Here is a 9,804-nt window from a genome sequence, read left to right as displayed (position 1 = left end):
TGGGTGTAGCCGAAAAGAAAAGTCATGTACCATAATGTCAAATTGGCAATAGTTACCGAGTTATTAATTAAAACATGTGAGCCAACGAGCGCGTAGAGAACGGAGGACATCCGCAGTAAGCACGTAGACATTTGATACAGGCGGAGTCAGCGAGTGACGGTAGGCAAGCGCGCGCGGCGAGGGGCAACGTAAGCGACAAGAGGCGATCGCGCACGACGAGGAGCGAGTGAGCTTTTTCTTCATAGCTTTTTCCTTATAGCTTGCTCGCTCCTCGTCGTTCGCGCTCACTCGCTCTTCGTCGCGCTCGCTCGCTCCTCGTCGTTCGCGCTCGCTCGCTCCTCGTCGCGCGCGTTCGCCTCTTGTCGCTTCATTCTACGTTGATTACGTCCTCCCACAGAGGACGTAATCAACGTAGAATGGCAGCCGGCCCAAGGATACAGCGCGACTTGTGGAGCGACGAGCGTGCAGACGAGGAAGAGGAGCAGGACCAGCAAGACCCGACATAAGGTATATAGCACTGTTGAATAAACATGCAATATTTACAAAATATTGTGAAAATATAGATGTTGAATATTTCGTAAATATTCTAATGTCCGACATTTTCAGGCATGAAAAGGGTATGATAAATATCTAAACATGTTTGTCATACGTATGTTTATAAAAAGAATTCCGATTTATAAAAGATGTATGAACAATATCATAAATATTTCTAGATATTTATCATATTTTTTCCATAGTTGAAAATCTCAGACATTAGAATATTTATAATATATCCAACATCTATGTTTTTAAAATATCTTGTAAATATTGTGTGGTATCTGAACAGTGAGAAGTGATACATCTGCTGGAAATATTTAGCTGAATTTCTCCCTCACATATGACGCAATTTCAATATTATTTCGTTAATGGCTGCGTTCAGCAGAACAAAGTGATCAGTGAGTGCTTAGTGATTATTTTGTCTGTGACTGGAGCATTCTTTTATATTTTTCATAGGCCCAGAAGTATTTGCCAATCAGGAGCGAGAATCACTAACCGTTCACTGATCATTTTGTTCTTCTGAACGCAGCCAATGTATACAGTTTTCTGTAATATTCAATACATTTCACGGTATGTTGTTTAATATGTATATATTGAATATCACTGAAAAATGCCTACATTCATGAAATAATATAGAAATAGGGTCATGTAAGAGAGAAATGTAGCAAAGCATTTACAGCAGAGATCATTCCTCACTGATTACTGGTAGTAAAGTTATATGTTCTTCAGTATTTCATTTTCGTTCCCTGTATTATTTGACCTCATCTATTAATCGCGTCCGTCATATATATTAAAAAATATAAAAAATTTCTAAATTTACAGATGCATGGGACGAAGATGAGGTCGAAGACAACACTCACGGTCGCAGGAGGTCGAGAGAAAGAGAGAGAGAGAGAGAGAGGGGGGAGGGAGAGAGGGAAAGGGAGAGGGAGAGAGAGAGGGGGGGAGAGGGAGAGGAGGGTGCAACATGCACGCACATACCACACGTTCTCTTCTCGAAGAGAGAGAAGGTACTTCGGTAAATCGGTACTTTTCAGCGCCTATTTTTAAAACATAACGGGAACACCTCAGTGCAATAAAAGGCATTTTTGAATGCCAATATCTGAATCGGTACTTTTTAGTGCCAACTTAGGCTAATATTACATGTATCGTACGACAAGCTTTTCGGATATATTGATTGGCGTACGCGGAGCAATCCTAGAAATATTCTGTTTGTTAACTAATCAATGTATTCGAAAAGATTGTCGTATGACAAATGTAATATTAGCCTTATATTTTAGTGTATTTTCGACATTGTAACAAATTAAAAAAAATTGTTATAATAATAATAATAAATCATTAAGTATAATAAATTTGTAAAATATTAATAAAAATTTATTAACATATTTGATTTTACTTAACAATTAAGCGGGGAATACAGATTCGTGCATAATATATAATTGACAAGCAAATGCATTAACAGAAGTCATTTCCAGCTGTACGTAAACAATGAATGATTCGAATAAATTCATTTGCTTTTGCATTGTACATTATACACTTGGCCAAAATCTGTACTCCTTGCTTTATTTGAACCTAACCTACCTGGTTGAAGTGGGAGGGGTGTAATAAATGAATATGACAGAATCTGCTCGATATTTGGCGCCAATTTGCTGTGGAATTTTGTCACTAAGCTTTGCTCGGTATTTGGCGTCAATTTGCTGTAGGGTTTTATCGCCAAGCTTTGCCCGGTATTTGGCGTCAATTTGCTGTGGAGTATTGTCGCCAAAGTCTACTCGGTATTTGGTGACAATTTGGTGTGATGTTTTGTCCGCAAGCCTTGCTGGGATCTTGGCGCCAATTTGCTGTGGAGTTTTGTCAGCCAGTCTTGCTCATTATTTGGCGCCAATTTTCTATATAGTTTTGTCAACAAGTCTTGCTCATTATTTGGCCTCAATTTGGCATCAGAATATGTATACAAGCTTTGCTAGCAAATTCCGATGCTATTGAGGACACAGATGGCACCGGATTTGACAGCAAACTTTGTATAAGTTTGGTGCCAATTTGGCGACAATTTGCTACCAAATTGTTTGCTGGGATTACATATAATGTGCATGTTAGTTGTAATTTCCTATTCAACAATATAACTGTTATATAACACAAATGTTATATAATAGTTATAAACTAAGATCTTTATCAGTTTTCTTTCAGTATGTACCAGGTATGTCGGTAATTACTTTCCGGTTTTTGTAATAGATGTCACTAGCCATAAGTATGCAATGTTATGATTTGATACATATGTCATTTTATTCTACTGACATTAACCTCAAAACCACACAAGTTATGTTCCGCCAAAATAACAGCGTTACAGATTAATAATTTTTTGAAAATGTCGAGTTTTGTGAAAACGTGCATTTGCAGCACGCATTATTTTTCTTGTTTAATCAAAAAAAAAAAGCCGCTGAAAGTCATCGTTTGCTGGTAGAGACTAAAGCTAAGACTCCATGCATGCGGTGAGCTGCGGCAAATGCTGCGGTGACCAATCAGGAGGGAGGCGCAAGTCCGGTTGCGGCAAGCTCCGGCATGCGTCTGTCTCCTGATTGGTCACCGCAGCCGTTTGCCGGAGCTCACCGCATGCATGGAGTCTTAGCTTTACGGTGAGCATGCTCCAACCATAAGAACATGTGAAACGTGATTTTGACAATTCAAATGTGGTGATTTCAACGTTCAAGACGACAAAAAATGTCCTAGTAGGCCGAAAACGTTTGAAGATGCGGAATTGCAGGAGTTATTGGATGAAGACCCAACACAAACTCAAAAACAATTGGCAGAAAAGTTGAATGTGAGCCGAGTAGCAATTTGTGAACGATTACAAGCGATGGGAAAGATCCAAAAGATGGGAAGATCATGGGTGCCACATGAATTGAATGACAGGCAATTGGAAAATCGAAAAATCGTCAGTGAAATGCTGCTTCAAAGGTATGAAAGGAAGTCATTTCTGCATCGAATAGTAACGGGTGATGAAAAATGGATTTATTTCGAAAATCCCAAGCGAAAAAAATCATGGTTATCACCTGGCGAAGGCGGCCCATCGACTGCAAGGCCAAATCGCTTTGGTCGCAAGACCATGCTCTGTGTCTGGTGGGACCAGGTTGGTGTCGTATATTATGAACTGTTGAAACCTGGAGAAACAGTTAATACTGATCGCTACCAACAATAAATGATCAATTTGAACTGTGCATTGATCGAAAAACGTCCACAATACGTTCAAAGACATGATAAGGTGATTTTGCAGCATGACAACGCGCCGTCTCATACAGCAAAACCAGTCAAAGAAGTGTTGAAATCACTTGGATAGGAAGTTTTATCACACCCGCCGTACTCTCCAGACCTGGCTCCATCCGACTACCACCTTTTCGCATCGATGGGGCACGCGCTTGCAGAGCAATACTTCGCCGATTTCGAAGAAGTTAAAAAATGGCTCGATGAATGGTTTAGCTCAAAGGAGAAACAGTTCTTTTGGAATGGCATCCATAAATTGCCTGAGAGATGGGCAAAATGTATAGAATCAAATGACCAATACTTTGAATAAATATATTTTAACTATCCATTGTAAATAACGTGTTTTCTTTAGCGAAAGAACCAGAAAGGAATTACCGACACACCTGGTATAACAGTCAAGATATGATGAGCAAAATAATTATTCGATAGAAATGTAAATAAGATTATCGAATTTGAAATACCGTATACAAAAAAGTCATTTTCACAATCATAAATAATACTTTTAAGGAAATGTCATATATAACAATATATAAGAAAAATAATATAAAAAACTAATCCACGTTACATGTAATATTGTGTTTGCTGGAATATTTCACGCACTGCGATTCGCGTAATTAGGAAAGGAAATTATTTAGGATAAGAAATAAATATAAGAAATATATTATATTTTCAATTTTTTATTTTCTTTTATGTGTGTATGTGTGTGTGTGTATGTGTGTGCGTGCGTGCGTGTGTATATATTTGTTATTGCGTCATATAAATATTTATATAGGGCATTCCTGTGCCTCTTCTTCTCCATTCTCCTCTTCCTCTTCCTCTTCCTCTCCATTCTCCTCTTCCTCTTCCTGCATCTTCGCTTCCACCTCTTCCTCTTCCTCTCCCTGTCCCTCTTCCTCTTCTTCTCCCTGTCCTTCTTCCTCTTCCTAGTGCAGCTACCACTGCTGTTTCAATAATATTTTGTAATGCTGCAGTCTGTAACAATAAGACAATATTAAAATATAAAGTAAAGAGTTAAATAAGAAGTTACAATTTAATATAATGTACTCAGTAAACATACATGTCTAAACGACGTCTAAAAGCTTTCTTTAAGACAATTTTTAGACTTGTATGTGTAAAAAACGTCTTAAAGAAATCTTTTAGACGTCTTTTAGACATGTATGTTTTCTGGATATTGATTAGCGTCTAGGCCCAGTTCCACAACTTCTAGTTAACTTAACCAGCTGGTTATTTCACTAGACTTGACCAATTACATTTGACGTTAAGAATTAATCAGAATTAAACAATTACTATTGGCATTTAATCAGTAGTTAAAGTTATACAGAGGTTGTGGAATTGGGCTTTAGACATATCAGGTGTAGTAAAAAGATATCCATTATTTTTGCATGAGATTGAAGGCTTTAATTACCATAGTTAGAATGATCCGATTTAAGTCAAATATGCGCCGTTTTGTTCGATAACTTGTTGCCATTTTGAAGGTAATTTCATTATGCCTCTCTCATAGAAGCCCTCGTCCTTATTGGCAAAAAATTGAGACAGTCGATTTTCACAAGCCTCTCTTGAAGCGAATTTTTCACCAGCAAAATTGTTCGCCATGGACAGGAACAGATGGTAATCACTTGGTGCCAGGTCCGGACTATAAGATGGATGCATAAGAACCTCCTAACCACGCTCCCGGAGCTTCTGGCGAGTCACTATCGATGTGTGTGGCCTAGCGTTGTCCTGATGGAACACAATTCCTCTCCTATTGGCCAAAGCTGGCTGCTTCTGGGCGATTGCTTCCTTCAGACGGTCCAATTGTTGACAGTACAGTTCCGAGTTAAGAGTTTTGCCGTAGGGGAGCAACTCATAGTAGATAATTCCCTGCCAATCCCACCAAACACACAGCAAAACCTTCCTGGCCGTCAATCCTGGCTTGGCCACCGTTTCCGCCGGCTCACCGCGATTCGACCACGACCGTTTTCGCTTGACGTTGTCGTAAGTGATCCACTTTTCATCACCAGTGACCAACCGCTTCAGAAATGCGTCGATTTTGTTGCGATTCAGCAGCGATTCGCAGATGGAAATTCGGTCCATGAGGTTTTTTTGCGTTAACTCGTGTGGCACCCATACATCGAGCTTCTTTTTGTATCCAGCCTTATTCAAATGGTTCCAAACGGTTTTTTATGCAATCTTTAGCTCTTGGGCAATCGAAACAGTGCTTACATGACGGTCGGACTCGACAATGTCCATGATTTCATCGATATTTTCGACAATTGGCCTTCCAGTGCGTGGTGCATCTTTGACATCGAAATTACCGGAACGGAATCGACGAAACCAAAATTGCGCGTGATTGGCTGTTACAGTATCAGGACCATAAACACTATTCACATTTTCAGCCGCCTGGCTTGCGTTTTCGCCTTTATCGAAGAAAAACTGTAAAATATAGCGTATTTTCTCTTTGCTAGTGTCCATCTTTGACGCGCGCTCAAACAAAACTGAGTCAACTAATCACAAAACTGTCAGAAAAGTTTTTTTAGTACGAAGTCTCATCTTTGTAACGCCATCTAGTGGAACCCGATCGGACTTATACAACGCGAGATATAGATAACTAAAGCCATCTATTGGAAAAATAATGGATTTCTTTTTACTACACCTGATATATATGTAGGCAGTCTGAAAAGTTCTCGACTTGACACATACATGGTATTAGAAACTGTCAAACTATAATTGGAAAGTGGCATCCCTGATATAAACCCATGTAAAATTTTATTCGATCTGTCAAGTCATTCGAGTAGTAGCACCAGTTGAAAAAGCTTTGTGCAAGATGGGTGCCGCATTTGCTAACAATTGACCAAAAATACATTCGAATGCGTATTTCTCAAACGTGTTTGGCACGTTTTAAGCAAAATATAATGGATTTCAAGCGTCGTTTTATAACTGTTGATGAAACTTGAATCCATCACTATACACCAGAGCGAAAAGAACCTTCCGGAATCACATTTTAATGATGGTATTGAATTATTGGAAAAACGTTGGAATAAATGTATTGAAGTTTTAGGAGATTATATTGAAAAACATATTTCACGGCAAAAAAAATTTTCTTTCATTGTTACGCCAAGAACTTTTCAGACTGCCCTCGTAGATTTTTATACTTACTGTTAACGTTATTGGCTCGATCGCCGTCGTGGCCATCGCTGCCGTCGTCGATGTCGCCCCGGTAATTTTTTCAGACACCGCCATCGTAGCCGTCGTAGCTGTCGCGAGCGTCGTGACCATTGTGGCTGTGGCGGGCGTCGTGACCGTTGGGCGGTCTTCGTCGTCATCGTATTAAGCTCGTTCTGAAATAATTCATGAAATATATTTGTTATAAAAAAGCATTTATAATATATATATATATATAATTAATATTTAACGGTTAAATATATATTTACCTCATTCGCCGACATCCTCGCATATGCACTGTCTAACACCTACTAAGCAACTGACATCTACTGACACCAACTAACTGGAAAACATATGCAGCACGCTAGGCACATAGCTGCGGATTGTTTATGATTGCGCGTACGTGCGCGCGTTTTCTGAAGCAAATAAATCGTATAGGAGCACGGTATAAACAACGACAAAAAAACATACGTTATAAAAGCTATCCATGTCGAATCCAAATAATTTATGTCATGTGAATTCATGCACGAGTTACTTACATTAACACAACTTTTTTCACCACAGTTAACTTGTATAAAAGTTGTCAATAAACTTTACAAGCGTTGTTTTTATCATTCGCTTGACGATTTGAAACAAAAGAAGCGCTATAGCACTGCTGTTTAGCGACTCTGTCGCCGAGAATAGTCAATCTGCGTCGCGAGGTTCACAATAACGTTTGTTATAGCGGTGTTTCGCTATCCGTGCTTTGTGATAAGTATTTTGACCTGAGCTACAGTCTTTTTTTCCTTCGTGAGATTAGTGTTTTACAACATTTGTTTCTAAATGATCTTTCAGATCTACGTGATCTGTCTCTTTTGCAACACGTATTACGATTTTTTGCCCAATACCATTATTAATAAATATATTTGTATACGCCTGTATTGGTGTGTATACTTCATTGTATTGGTTCATTTATTCATTCTTTTTTTTCCTTTTACGTGTTGCTTTTTTTTCCTTTTTCTATTTTTCTCTTTATTCTGTCATTTTTAGTTTCTTACTTTTTTACTTACTCTTTTTACATATTTTTTCTCACATATCTAAAATTATTTTTTGCACTGCATTGCAAATAAAAATATAAAGACTATGTTGACTCCATAAGATAGCTTTTATAACAGGTACATGTATAAAGATTGTCAGAATGGAAAATCAACTGGAAAACGATTATTCAAATTCCCAATGCAGAAGGATGCAAGATATAATACATGGATACTTAATACAGGTAGATCTTTCTGCAATAATAATTTTTTATATAGAGGAAATGCGGATAATAGTACGCATTTTTTACATTTAATTAATTGTACACTGTACAATTTGTAACGATACGACATACTTACTCCAAACTAACACTGAATATGAAGTGTTATCTGTTGTGTACTGACACTACTAAAAATTGAAATTGATATAATTGAATTAATAGTGCTTCAAATAATTAACAATATAAAATGCTGCAAATGCGTACTCTTGGACAACCTATGAGATAAGAGTACGCACACGAAGTACAAGGATACGCATTTTTTATTCTATTAATTAAATTAATGAAATTGATTAACTCTTTGCGGTCGGCAGATTTCGAAAAGATCGATAAACATTAATATCTGTAAGTTGATCTAAACATTTTAATCTAGCATCGGGAGGATAGTTTTCTTTCATTATCGCTAGCCTCGTTCGCTGTGCCGCGCGCCAGACGATCATGAATGCCAGCCTGGCGGCACCGACTTCTATGACGACTTGCGAATGCCGCCACTGTGGCGGCATCGACCACAAAGTGTTAAATGTCATCCTGACTTACTGCGGTTACAAATCCTCGCCGTTCTATATTTTTGCGCTTGTATTTTGATGATCTAAAACTAAAAAGAGCCGCCGAACTTCTTAGACCTAACGACGATATCGATATCGTGCGACGCGTAAGCGGTACGCGAGGATGACCGACCGGTCAATGACATATACGCTGCTGCGGCTACACAACGGACCAAAAATGCTCGCGATAACTATTGTCAGGAAATCATTAAAATTTTTTCCTCATTTAATAATTACTTTAAAATATATATGTTTATGTGTGTTTAATGATAATATGACACAAAAATGCGCTCCAGCTGATTTCTTATATAGCGACGGACCTTAGCGGCCCGTGATCGTCGCCTCGGCCGCTAAGCGCGGAACGGCGCACAGTGGGAAAAAACTCATTTTTTGGATAAAAATCTACGGATAGTGCAATTTTGATTGCTTCTTGTACGTTAGAGAAAGAAGCGACGTGGTAACTGTGCGAACCTAGCACGCTGTACTCTTATTTTTTATTTTTTGGGTGTATTGTTGCAGAACTATTTTTTTTTCGTTATAGAGAAATTGTAGAACTATCAAAAGCGCTATTAGAACTCTACTTGTTTTTTTCATATTGATAGTTTGACGTGTTAACTTCACAGACATGCCTTCCCGCTCCTCCACGCGGTCCTTGAACGCTTTATTTAAATTGGTTGTAAGGCCTTCTGAATTTTTATTTTTCATTTTCTCGCGAACAAAATTTTCTTACTCATTATACTTTTACCTAATACTAATGTGCATGAATACTTATCGCTACGAGATGTAGCTAAAAATTATATTTATACGTCAGACCCTTCTTTTGTAAGATGCTACGTTCAAATTGAATATAAGTTTTTTCATAATTAATTCCGCAGCCGTATAATGCTATATGCAAGATTTACAGTCTTGCAAAAGTTCGGAAGAGTCTTCTTGTATAAAAACACGAAAACTGAATGACACAACAAAATTAAGGGCAATGACTAAATGAGTATACGAATTGAGGCGCTGGCCGAAATATCGAAGTTGTAGGCA

At 38.2% G+C, this 9,804-nt stretch overlaps 1 long non-coding RNA gene across 1 annotated transcript; it reads right to left on the bottom strand.

Moving 5' to 3' along the window:
• Window positions 1–6,933: 6,933 nt before the first annotated feature.
• Window positions 6,934–7,667, bottom strand: LOC112588666 (uncharacterized). The gene is made up of 3 exons (XR_003112994.1): window positions 7,476–7,667; window positions 7,206–7,352; window positions 6,934–7,112 (listed from the first exon to the last, which is right to left on the bottom strand). It is a non-coding gene; the product is annotated as an uncharacterized LOC112588666 (long non-coding RNA).
• Between the last annotated feature and the right edge of the window lie 2,137 nt (window positions 7,668–9,804).

This window comes from Harpegnathos saltator, unplaced genomic scaffold (genome assembly GCF_003227715.2).
Source record: "Harpegnathos saltator strain DR-91 unplaced genomic scaffold, Hsal_v8.6 scaffold261, whole genome shotgun sequence".
Taxonomy (NCBI): domain Eukaryota; kingdom Metazoa; phylum Arthropoda; class Insecta; order Hymenoptera; family Formicidae; genus Harpegnathos; species Harpegnathos saltator.
This window is presented reverse-complemented; position numbering and strand designations above follow the sequence as displayed.